General features: G+C 37.4%; 2 long non-coding RNA genes across 2 annotated transcripts; both read right to left on the reverse strand.

The window, feature by feature from the left end:
* Positions 1-3,991: 3,991 nt before the first annotated feature.
* Positions 3,992-5,141, reverse strand: LOC122757863. The gene is made up of 2 exons (XR_006358024.1): positions 4,438-5,141; positions 3,992-4,377 (listed from the first exon to the last, which is right to left on the reverse strand). It is a non-coding gene; the product is annotated as an uncharacterized LOC122757863 (long non-coding RNA).
* A 135-nt stretch (positions 5,142-5,276) lies between these two features.
* On the reverse strand, positions 5,277-7,823 carry LOC122757864. Its single transcript, XR_006358025.1, has 2 exons — positions 7,005-7,823; positions 5,277-6,850 (listed from the first exon to the last, which is right to left on the reverse strand). It is a non-coding gene; the product is annotated as an uncharacterized LOC122757864 (long non-coding RNA).
* Positions 7,824-13,797: the final 5,974 nt, after the last annotated feature.

The raw sequence follows: 13,797 nt of genomic DNA on the forward strand, positions 1-13,797 counted from the left end.
AAATAGTGTAAAAGACACTTGTTAATCTTAGGGCTTTCCAGCAAATGCATAACGCTCTCTATAATTTCTATGGGCCCTTCATATGTAATCGCTCCATAAAACCTAAATGAACTAAATAACTGTTATATCACTGGAAAGTGGGAGTTGGGGGCGAACTCTGTATAGAGCTTTTGCTTGGCTGAATCGGTTTTATGATATGCCATACCCATTAGGAAAAGTCTGCGATGGGTATATTAGTTGTGAGCAAATTCAAGGAATGATATGATATATAAATATGTAGAAATGATTTCAAATCGATGAGGAGCAAATTGAGGTGTAGAAACGGACTGAGAGAATAGATCAGCCTATATTATCCATAGTGATTCATATTCATTGATATATGTATGTATATCATATATTTATATTACTATTATCTATGACCCTTCGCAATCCTAAATAAAAGCTTGAAGTAAATGTTTTTGCAGGGTATCTGCAGCTTGAGCAAGTCGCCCGCTTCTCAGCTGACAGCAGTGTGTGTGTGTGTGCGTCTGTTTGATATTAACGGTTTCTTTGAACTCTTCAACTGTTTGAGGAGAGTTGAGTTCGTTCATTTCGAATGCACATCCCAAGACGTTTGACTCGTTTGACTCGACGCCTTTTACTGCAGCTGAGTTCGCATTGAAATTCAGCTGCGGATACAGATACAGATGCAGATACACAGATTAAGATACAGGTGCTGATACATCTATGAGTATGTCAGCTCGGATCAAATCGAATCGAACGGTAAACAAAAAAGAGACGACTTGACTTTCGCAAAAATTTGCTTAATAATTGAACAAAATTATAGAAATTGCTTCATCTTTTTTTTTTTTTTGGCGATTTTATTTATTTTTTTTTGGCGATTTTTGTCGCACATTCACAAATTCATAAATTCAACGAAATTCTGATTAGGTAGTGAAAGTCTTTCACCTGCAGTACCGTTAATGGCTTATCTTTGTTTTATTTTTCGCTCTCTTTTTTGCACATTTTGTTGAATAGATAAAACTCATAAATATAATTAACGAATGGAATTAATTTGGCCAACATATAGGGCCAATACAATGGGCGTGATTAGCTGGATCTCTTTATTATATATTTTAGCCATATATTATAGTTAAGTAACCCGTGAATCTATTAAGCAATAGATACTTTATTCGTATCAAAATTTGGTAAAGCTAAAGCTTATAACTGTTTAATATGGCACTATCATTTGTTTGCTTTAGTATATAAATGGCATTTGTATAAATTTTGATATATTTTTGTTTTTATTTAAGATGAGAAAGTTAATGCGCATCAGTTTTCAGCTTTGTAACGGCAATAGTTAGACAGTTCCCTGAGTGCATTTATACATTCCCTCATATTATGATGTTTTCTAGACCTAACAGAAATTACATACAAAATTGCAGGTTTGTAGCTAATGCAGTTTCCGAGTTCCATGAGTACATTAGAATAATATATGATTCATTTAAAGAATTTTGACTTTACACTTAATCCAACTCATTTTAATGCATTTGGGGATATCAAAGAAACTTAGTAATAAATTTCTGCTGTTTAGCTTCTATAGTTCTCGAGTTCCATAGCTACATTTAAATAATAAATAATTCTGTTAAAGAGTTTGGATTTGGATTTTACGTTGATTTAACCTATTCTAATGTTTTGTATACCCTGAACCCATTGAAAATGGGAAATAATGGTTTTTATCATGTTTAGCATTTATGTGTCCATATGATGATAGCATAGAAAGTTCATATAAAATTTCAATTGCATAGCCTAAGTTCTATGGGCATATAAATAAGATTAAGTTGATTTTATTTGGCTAGTTTGCAATAGTAAACATGTTGTTTGGCGACTCTTTACATCTATAAACTATATAAAACAAAATACAATTCAATAAAAAACTAAAAATTGCATTGAAATCACCTCAACCAAATCATAAAAGCTGTTCACCTGCAGCGTATCAATCGCGAGGCATATGCCTAAATGCAAACGGATGTCTTAATTGCAATAAACACACACTCACTCACTCACTCACTCACTCACACACTCACACAAATAAACACAGAGACAGCATTCTGTTGGATTTGTCGTAAAGAACCAAAAAAGTCTACAACAAACTTGTGCGGCCCAAAATGGGGCGTTCAAATTGCGCTCGCTTCCTGAGGCGCAATAGTTTAACGCCGGATGGAAGGCCTTTTAAAGTTGTAGCGCGAAAGAGAGAGAGAGAGAGTGAGAGTTGGCATCCCTAGACTCTGGTGTCATCACGTTAGAGCATAGATCACTTAGCGACTGCAGAAATATGGCAACGTTGTCGATTTCCGTTGGCTCGAAATTCGAAGATCGTTACAGTTTGAAATCATAAAAGCTCGCGCACACACACACAGGCACACATTTTGCGACATGTACATTTTGGGATAAAACTCAATATACATACATAAATCAGCAAATGAAAGAGGGAGCGAGAACGCACAATGTTTCGCGTTTGATTCATTCAAAATGGGCCAAATGTGGCAGCGACGTCGGCAGCGACGCCAGCAGAGACAGCTCAATGTCAATGGCTTTGCTGCGACTGAGCATGTGTGTGTATGTGCGACTGAAAGCGCCAAAAGGCAAAATAAATTATGCAGAGTAAAATTAAAATAAATACACAAACAAAACAAAATATGCCAAAAACGTTGACTTGTTTCTTGTTACTGCTGTTCATTGTTTTTGCTGCTTTTAAAAAATAATATTTTTGCAAAGATAAAAGTATATACAGACATACATACATACATGCATACATATGTGTATATGTATGTATGTCATACATTCAAATGTACGTTGCTTTCCAATTTGGAAATTTTCTCAACATTTGCAGTTGACTTCGCACTTGGATATTTCAAGCAATATGAAAACACTCAAAATAGGCACACAGCAAAAACAACAGCAGCTTCTGCAAGCCCACACACTCACATATACACACATATACATATATACATACATACATGTACATATGTTTGTAGACTTGTATATGCATGTATGTATACATACATACATACATCAAGTCTCCAAATTTATTGTCATTGCCACTGCTATTGTTATGACTGCCTGTATTTTATTTTTAGCTGCAAGATGCCTAGACTAGAAAGTGAAAAGTGCACAGATAGAAAGCATGAATTACCGTATTTTAAGTCTTCCTTAACTTCTTTGCTGCCGTTTGTCCGTTGTTCGCTTATGCCAACCACACATGAGCATGATTTTTCGTTTTTGTTGTTGTTGCTGTTTCTTTTCTGTTTTTTCGCTGACAGTGGAAGTGGCGCAGCCGCGGCCGCTGCTGTTGAATGATGCTCTCTCAAGGCTGGCTGCTGCTGGCGGCAGCATTGGGTGTGCAAATATAGAATAAAAAGGAATAGACGAGCCAACAAGAAAAAAGCTAGCGTTAAGTAAGCCAAGCAAATGGTAATTTCTAGCGCTCATTAGAGGGTCGCACTATACTCAATCAGCTCAAGATGCATTAGAATGTAAACATGGTGTCTGTGTGTGTGTGAGCGTATTTGTGTGTTGTGTGTGCTTGTGGCTACCCATTTCAAGCTGGCTAAGCACCGTTGCTGGAGACTATTTGGAATAACTGTGCACAGTGCGGGATAGACAAATAGATGCGCTTGTTTAGAAATTAACTATGAATATGAGTATATACATATGTACATGTATGTATGTATGTATGTTTGTTGATATATGTATGTATATATTTAAATAATATATATGCATGCATATACATAATCATATGTGTATGTGTATTTGCTGATATGTATGTTTGTATGTATGTATATATTTAAATAATACATATGTATGCAAGTCTTTCTTTTATGTACTTCAATTAACACATATGCAAATGTATGTACATATGTATACATGCATTTATGTGTGCATAAAAACATTTGCACATATGTACATATGTATACACATATTGAGGAACTATATTATAATGCCGTTTCTATTTGACTGTTCAGTGCTGTATGTTTATTTTCTTAGTTTTTTTTTGCAGCCAGTTTCTTCCGTTGTTTGAAAACAAGTTTATCGGATTTTGTGCCGCTTCGACTTCTGTTTTTCTTAACATTTCAAACGTAACTGTCAACAATGGGAGACGAAGACGTTTGCCATTAACGCCAGTGCTGCTGTTGCTGTTGTTGCTGTTGCTGTTGTTGTCGTTGTAGCTGCTGCTGCTGCTGTGGCTGCTGCTGTTGTTCTTCTCGTTGTTACAGGTGCTCGCCCATCAGCGTCTGCGCGGCAGCTGTTCGCATTTGATTTCTCAACTGTCGGGCAACGGGAACGGGTCTGCCCTCTCGCTCGCTCGCTCGCATGCTCGGTAAACGCCAAGTCGTGCTGAAATGTGTTTGTGTGTTAAATATGCTCAATTATTAACATACATACAGATGTACATACTATGTATGTTTGGTGTGCATGTGTGTGTGTGTGTGTTTGTGCTTTTCTGTTTTTGTTTTTGCCGTTGACTTTGGGATCGCGCATTTATTTTGTTTACCGTTCACCTACATAGCGAGCAGCGGCTATTGTTACAAAAAAATAAACTTCCAGCGCTTCCACCACGACATTTATTATTAGTTTCGATTGTTTTTCTAGTTTTTAGCAACTCGTTTATTGTTATTGTTGTTGTTGTAGCTGGCATTGCTTTCTTCGATGTTTCATATGCAAATCTGTCACCGTACACTTGAATTTGTTTGTTTATTTGTGTGTTTTTCTTTTCTTTTTTTTTTTCGTACTTTTCATTTCAGCCGCATGAATCATTCCAATAACATGGAATTAAGCTGCCGCGTCATATGTATGTACATATGTATTTCAATGCGACCCTCAAGCCGCCCCAGCGAAACGTTTGCTCGACTGTGCGTGTGTGTGTGTGTGTATGTGTGTGTGTGTGTAAGGCGAGCTTGTTGTGCATGTCCGTGTGGGACGACTCAGATGAGTCATTACATTCGTCTCCCCATGGTCAATGTCTAATTCCAATGATAAGCACGATTCGCTCTCAACTGAACGAACTGGCCATCGGAATTCGCTGCCAAAAACACACGCATGCTTGAGTCATTGCTCAATTTTGTTGTTAAAGGCCATTATCAGTGCGACAATAAATAAAATGCACATTAATTTCATACATATACATACGTACATACAATTTATTTATTTAGGCGTTGACACCCAAAATCAACAAAAACAAAAACAATCCGAAAAAAAACATGTACATATTTATCAGTAACTTTAGTTAATCGCTAAATGTGTTTCTTCTTTTTTTTTTTTTAATATTTATAGGCTGCTTGGGCAATTGTATTGGAAGTGAGTGTTCACATATTTATAGCAATGATAAGAGGGCGACAAAGCGCCCCTAGCCGGGTGCTGGGCGCTGTTTAAAGTGCTGCCATATCTTTAAATATGTACCGTATCAATGTGGATTGCAAATGCATGAGTGTGTGTGAGTGCGAGTGATATGAATGTCTTTTTATATGCATGTGTGTGTGCCCGCATATCCAGCTGAAAGCCGAGTTCCGTTATAGATCAGCGTCATATCCGCCGATTGCAGCTGCGAAAGGCGCAAAGGGCGTGCCACTGGATTCTGTTGACAATATGGCGATAAAGGCGACGCCTTCACGCAATGATTGCCACGTGCAGCGATATCTGAATATTTGTTGGTTCTTCTTTTTAAATTTTGGGTGTGACCAGTCGTCGGTCGCTCCTGTTGCACGCACATGAAACTTTGCCGCTTGTCACGCGCATCCAAATCCCCCAAGCGCACGCAGCGATTCACGTGCGTTTATTCATTTCAATTTGTGTAATTGCTGACCAACGACTGCGACAGCGACAGCGCTAGAGTTGCCAACTTTATTTGAGTTTCTTGTCTCATTAATTGATGTTGTTCACACGCACACACACAGACACACGCTCGTGCAGACAGAGGCAGAGGCAGAGGCGCACGCCCAGCTGTTAGCGCTGAACCGTAACGGGCCAAACCTGTGAAAAGCTTCAGCCAAGCCGCCGACCCAAAAGTCACTTGGAATGGGAACAGCGCCGCGAGTGGGAATGGAAATGGGAATGAGAGCATGCATATGTGTAAGTGTGTGTGGGCGATGTTCTACACTGGCGTGCATACGAATGTACAACCATACATACATAAATATGCCAGTACGCGCTTACTAAGTATAACACCTCACACACACACACACACACACACACACACACACACACACATACATACATACATACTCACTGGTTTTGATTAAAAACCACTTAAGGTTTTGTTTTTGCAACCCACATTCTTATGGCTACGGCCTTCTTTAGATTTGCCGTTACAGTGAAGACTCAATAAGAGCGGCACGCACAATGTTAGATTACAGCAAACATGACGCGCATACAAAACGGTCGCGAAGCACAATAGATATGAATGAAAATATTTGAAGTATATCAAGAATTAAGTAATTCTTCTAGTTGCGCTCATAGCGTGTATTCACTGTGCCTTATTTTAAAGTAGTTTTAGTTGTCACAGTTACTTCACCATGCAAATATGTTGCTTTAGCCATATAAATGCAACGTCTTATATGTATATGTACATATGTATGTATGTACATATATGTATGCGTGTGTGTGTGTGTCTGTGTATCTATTCTACTGACCGTTCTAGCTGTCATAATTAAAAGTTGTAGAAATTATGCGTAGTTTTCTTTTGGAGACACCGACTTCGTCTGCAAATTGGAGACTCTCTCTCTCTTGCTCGCTCACTCTCTTTGCGTCTTTCATGGCTGAAGCAAACCAATCCAATAAGAATTGCATGGCGAGCCTCCCATAGCAAGCAAACCTAATTGGATAATTGCAAATTACGAGCAAATAGAACTGAAATAACGTCTTCATGATCAGCCAGACTTAAATAACTACATACTTATGTATACATATATGTACATAAATAGTCGCTGCCATTGGATGCATGGCTCCGATTCCAATCAGATACTTACTATGCTCACCGAGGCGCTGCGGCGTTCGCATGCCCAACCAAAATCCAACAAATAGCAAAATAATGGAAAATCCAGTCAGACGCCGGCATCAGGTTCGCACACAGTTTCGCAGTGTCTCGCCGACGCTGATGCCGCAAAAAAAAAAGCAATAAAAATAAGAAAGAGAAGAAAACAATAACAGCAAAAATGACCAACAACGTGTGGAGAGAAAAAAGTAAGAGTGCTCTGCACTTGACTTGCTAAACGTACAGCTACCCTGGGTCTCCAGTTCACTCTGTAATGCATTCCCTTATCGAATTGGAGATGAATCTCATGAATCTCTACACAATAACTTTAAAAGTCGTCAACTCGTCAAGTCTACAATCCTTTACATATATGTGTATGTATATATATGTGTGCATGTACATATATACATATTTGCTAGCCATAATATACGCGAATATACCCGCTTTTTAAGCAATGGCATTTAGTACAGGGTATCGCTAGACAGTAAAATAAAGCTCAATAAAATGTTTCGACTCAGACGGGCTTCTCGCTGTCTGCGGCGACTCCCACAATGCGCCACGTCTCACACATTCAATTGCTGCAACACCTTCGGCTGCGGTCGCCAACTAGAAAACTGGAAAACTGACAGCTCTCCCCTCCTATCCATGGCCTTGTCTGACTCAATGAAATTGCATTTTGCCCAGCGAGCGAATATTGTAAGCAAAGCAAAGGCATCATTCCCCAGTGTTTACTATGTGGATTCTAGAGCTATGAGTAATAACTATATACATGTATATACATATATATTATATATATACATATGTATGTATAGTACTTGTGTATATAACAGCTCTTATCAAGCTAATACTATTAGCTATGATTGCATTAGAATTTCCGTATAATGTAATCAAATAAAAAGAAATTTAATACGAATGCATTCCTCATCAATGTTTAGATGAGTGCATATACATACATACATGCACACATATATACATAGGTATATGCATATTCACTTTGTTTAGAGAGGTTCTTATGAAAGTCTTCTATACAGAAAATTGAGATGAAACTATAATAATAATAATAAACTTGCATTCCTTAAAATGTTTATATTGTACATCTACATACATGCATACATACACACATACAAACGTAATCATCATGTGTAATCAATGTAGGAAGCACTCACATTCTCATCGCTATAATCAATATTATTCTCATTGAAGTTGGCATTGTCATTGTCATTTTCATTGCCACAATCATTTGCTGTCATTATCATTATGATAGTGATCATCATTTTAATGACCATAGCATTATCATTATGTTCATCATGTCCTTTTCACTAGCATTGTTATCCGAGTCATTATCATTGTCATTGTCATTACTATTGTCACTGATGCAATGAATTCTTATCATGAGCTTCATTGTCCTTAGCATTATCATAATGATTATTATTGTTATTATTGCTATCGTTCTCATTATCATTGTCATTATCATAATGATCATTATCATTATCATTGTCATCGACGTTAGTCGTGTAATTCTCATTAGCTCTATCGTTAGCACTGTAATTATCATTATCATAATGAATTTGTATGATCATCATGATAATCATTCGCATTATCATCATTATTTTCAGTAACATTACCATTCTATGTATTATTATCAGTAGAACTATCGCATAATAATAATCTTTATTATTTTCATTATCATCAATATGATCATCATCATCATCATCACTAATATACAATATTACCCGCACTACAAATATTTTAATTTCTGTTTGGCAATTTATTTACTTTAAATACAATTTGTCTGCTGATTTACCTCCATCCATGCACTTGATCTCTCTCTCTCTCTCCCTCCCACTCGCTCGCTGGCTGTCTCACTCTTTGGCCATGTTGGATTTTTTCGATGCTTTGATGCGTGGCTGCTGTTGGCCACCGCACTTGAAAATGGCTAATTAATTTGCTGGCTGTGCGCCAAAAGAGCCATTTGTTTATATGGAATGCGCACCCACAGCAAATCAAATCGAATGGATACAAAGCAAGGGAGCGAGAGAAAGAGAGAGAGAGCGGTATAGTGAGACAAATGCATGAGACACGCACAAATATAGCCGTGCATTGCCATCAAAGTGAAATTGTGAAAAATGGCGACGCGGCAACAATAAAACATAATTTTTCACTTTTCCAAAAGCTGCTCGAGGTTCTGCTTCTTCTTTAACAACATCATTATCGCCAGCGCCATCGCCATCGTCATTATCATCGTCATCAGCTCATTTATCGGCAGCATCGGACACGCAATGCGCCCGTTAGCTGCCAATTGGAGATGGAACATTTTGTTGCCTAGCGAGTGGCATCCAATTGGAACCAGTTCAAACGGTAGCTGAACTAGTTTTTTCTTATTTGAAAATCTAGTTTGACTTTTTACTTCACTTGTTTATTGAATTTTTATTTCTTTATTTTTAGCATAATCATCAACTATCGCATGTCAGTGCTGCACATCTCTAGCGCAATTAGCCGAAAGCAATTAACAAGTTTTTGGTATTCTGGCATTTTATATAAATATGCACTTTAATCATATTTTCATGCAATTATTTATGCACTCACTTCTTTTTAAACAATTTGTGCACGCAGCAGACAAACGCGCTTTCGGCATTGATACGCCCCATTGTCTCCCCCTCTCCCCCTCTCTCTCTCTCTTACTCTATGCATACACCTCTATTAGTTCTACCATGAGTTGATTAGCTGTAGAAAAAATGTTGTAGATGAATGCTTAAAATGTTGAAGAAAGTACTTAATGTGAATAGTTTAGATAATACCCTTCAAATGTGGCAAATACAGCTCATGAGATACCCTGTAAAAATAAGCTTAATAACATATGGAAGGTAAGATAAGATAGGTAATTTGTTAGAGTGGATAAGCTGAATGATTTTAAAAACTTGGAAAATGTCAAATTATAGCTCCCAGGACATCTAATCTATAAAAACTTCGATCCGACTCACAACCTATTTTCTTAAGTGCATAACTCCTTGACTCTCTAGCTAATTGGGCTTACAGATAATTTGATATGCCTGACCTATGACGATTATCATAACAAAAGCTGATCGATAATTAATATGTCTAGCTCGATCTCACTGGAGATGGCGCCCAGTTGGCAATTAAACGTTTGCACTCTAATTAAGCTAACAATCAATGTAAGTTTTGGTGCTGATTTTACTTTTTTAGTTTTTAGCTGTAATTATGGTCAAAACTGGTCACACCTGTCGCTGCATCTACACAAGTCGTAGAGAAAATGTGCAAGTTTTGCAGCATGACCAAAAGCGACTAGAAACAACTCTACAGAGCTGCAAGTGCACTGCCGGAGAGTGGCGCGTGGAGAGTGGTGGGAAAGAGGGTGGCCGGCCATGCACATCTTAATACCAAATACGCGCGTAAAATGCCAAATTAATTGCAAAAAATGTAAAAAATTTCTCATTCAATGACCTTGACAATGGCTTCGGCAATGGCTGTGGCTGTGGCTGTAGCTTTGGCTTTGGCTTTGGCTTTGACTCGTGAGCTACGGCTTGAAGTCTAAGCTTTGCGCTCTTTATGGTTACAAAATTCTCTGCTTGTATGCGTATGCACACACATGCACATATACATATGCATATACACATAAAAGCAGTACGAGTAACTGTTACCCCTCTCCCGCTCTACACTCTCTTGGATTTGCTTGTGCGTGCGTGCGTGTCTCTCTCTCTCCGTGCGCCCGTGTGTATGTGAGTGTGTAGAAAACGTGACGAGCTGCGAACTTTTTGGAGAAAGGTCGTTGATCATGGCTCTTGTGTAGTAGATTTCGTTGTTGTTGTTAATATATGTATGCATGTTTGCTGCTGCTGCTGTTGTTGTTTGTAAACACATAGCCATTTCAAAGTCATTGGCTACGTCAATTCGCCGTTTTTGGCCATTTAATTATATCTAGTTTCAATCAAGCCAGCTGTGTGTACACACTCACATACACGCACACTAGACTCCCTTGACTCCCCTTACCAGTAGACAAGGTCGTTACTCATCTGTCTAGAGAGACATGTGTACATACATACATACATACACATATGTATATGCACGTACATACATTTTTAACTTTATTCATGCAATAATTAAAAAACTCTAAGAACTGTAAATTGATTACATATGAATGCATGCATCTCGTTTATATTTCCTTCATACACTTTGTCAGTGTTAGAAAGGCAAAGGCGAAGCCTCTTTGCAAATGCGCTGCAAACTTAAATATTTACATTCATATGCTAATTTGAAGAAAGTCTGTAATTACATGCTTATATATACATATATAAACATAATTATTTATAACAACAACGATTACTCCATATAAATAAAAACCAAATAGAAAAAAATTCAAGAAATTCCATCACACTTTTAATAACAAACAAAACCGGCTAACGATATGTAGGGTATGCATATAAGCTTACATACATACATAAATACATACACATATGCTCGTCTGTATGTCTAACCTAACTGCGAAAGCAGAGCAGAAAAGAACAAGCTGATTGGAATGCTGCGAATGTTGACGTTAGCGAATAGCTGTTAACATCATGAGAATTTCTGCAGCTATTCAGTTGAAAAATATGAAATTACGACAGCTCCCATATCAAATTGAGCGTAAGCCTTGAACAATTCCATGAACAGTGGCACAACACAATCAGTCTACATTCGATTTCTAAAAAAAAAAAAAAGAAGAAGGCATACACACGAATCAAGTGACTCCAAATACATACATAGATACACACATAACACAACATACACATATTCATACATTCATATATCTATATGTACATGTATAGATAGAAATGCAATGTGATCGAATGTAGATGGCGCTGCGGCTGCGGCTGTCGCTGGCAACGTCATCTTTGTTGATTTTTTGTTTTTTTTTTTTTGTTTTTTTTGCCACTCCTTTGGTCATCGTTCTCCGCAAACGCAAACGTTTGTTGTTTTCTTTTTAATGCTGCTGTTCGCGAGAGAGCATGTCTGCGTAAGCCTCTCTCTCGTTCACACTCGCGCTGTCTCACTTTTTCGGTGATGCTGCTCGTGATGGCTGCTATATGCACACATACATACATATGTTTGTCACACACATGCATGCATGTACATGCACGCAGGTTTGTTGCGTGCTAAAGCGGTTTGCTTTTGATATTCGCTAGTTATTTGTGCGTATTAATTCAAAATAGGCAATTATTTAAACAATGATTAGTCAACCGGCTAAAGTAAATATACACGATTGTCTATAAAAGAATGCGTCCGCTCCCCATGTATGAGCAATTGCCGTTACAAAAAATTCAGCGCGATTCGAGCGAATACTACACACACACACACATGCACAGGCGACTGCACACTTACTCATTTATGTATATATGTACAGATATATGCATATACATACATAGCTGTGGTTGCAACTTGCAACACTCATGCATGCAGTTATGCAGCAAACTTAAACTGTACGCAGACTTTTGAGGTGTCATTTTTTGGTTATGTTTTTTGTTTATTATTTTTTTTTAATATTAGGTTTAGTTTTAATAATAAAATAAAAACATAATTATATTAGTAAATAAATGGAAATTGTTATAAAAAAAAAAAAAAGTACTGCCTTAAGTCTTCTATATTAAATCCAGTATATGTACATGTAAACTTAAAAATATGGGTTTGCTTGCAAGTGTACGTAGAGTTTTGCGAGCAAGTGTATGTATATACGCTGCACGCTTGTGCTGCTTTCCCCTCTTTGAGACGGACATCCCCTCGCATTGCACTCTTTCACTTTTAGCACTGTTGCAACTTGCAAGAGATACAACGAAAAAAAGAGAGAGAGAGAGAGACAGAGAGAGAGAGCGGCTTTTACAATGCATGCGACAGGCATGTTTGCAAGCCTTCGATAGTCTTTATCTATGAAATCTTGTAAATAGTCATCAATAATGATAAGAATTATTTAATCATTTAGCACTAGTCAATTTTTAAAAATATCTTCTGAACAGTCAGAAAAACAAACCCCAAACGACTCGGAGCAGAGTTGAGTCAGCATTACGCTGAGCAGCAGCAACAGCAGCAAGTGAATGAGTGAGCGAGCGTAATTCTGTGTATGAGTTTGTATGCATGTGTGTGTGTGAGTGTGTATGGCTGACTGAGCGAGTGCCGCTGTCTCTTTTGCGCAAACGCGCGGTAGACGCATCAACTGGCAGCTGTTTTTGGTTGGCGCCGTTATTGCTATAAACCGAGCTTGAAAGCTAGCTAAATATGACGACTAGTGAAGACTCTACTATTATCGTATATCTAGTTTGTATCTGGTATTGATAAGATGTTAGAGATAAATTGTATAAATGTTTGAGTCCGTGACTAACATGTGTTATGGAAAATTTTGTATGTTAGACAAGGACAAGAACAAGGTTGAAACAATATGATGCTGTTTTAACAATTAGTGCTGAAAGAGCTGTTAAGTTTCTTTGAGAGAGGGCATGAAATATTTCCTTTATTTTTAAGCAACTCTAGCTTTAATACGTAACAGATGTATATATTTGTATATATTCGTGTTTTTTGTTTTGATTTATTCAGGCATTTGAGCAGTTTAGGTTAGTATTGCTGACCTTAGTTAATCAATGATTACCCCAATTGATAAAATGCCTAAAGAAATTGAGATTAATAAATAAACAATGTAGATAAATAAACATACATATATAAATGTAATTTTAAACAATATTCTTACTTGAAGGTATTTGAGATAATATCAGATTTCAATGTGTTTTTGTTACGATTATTTCAAT

This window comes from Drosophila mojavensis, unplaced genomic scaffold, assembly GCF_018153725.1.
Source record: "Drosophila mojavensis isolate 15081-1352.22 unplaced genomic scaffold, ASM1815372v1 contig_136, whole genome shotgun sequence".
Taxonomy (NCBI): Eukaryota; Metazoa; Arthropoda; class Insecta; order Diptera; family Drosophilidae; genus Drosophila; species Drosophila mojavensis.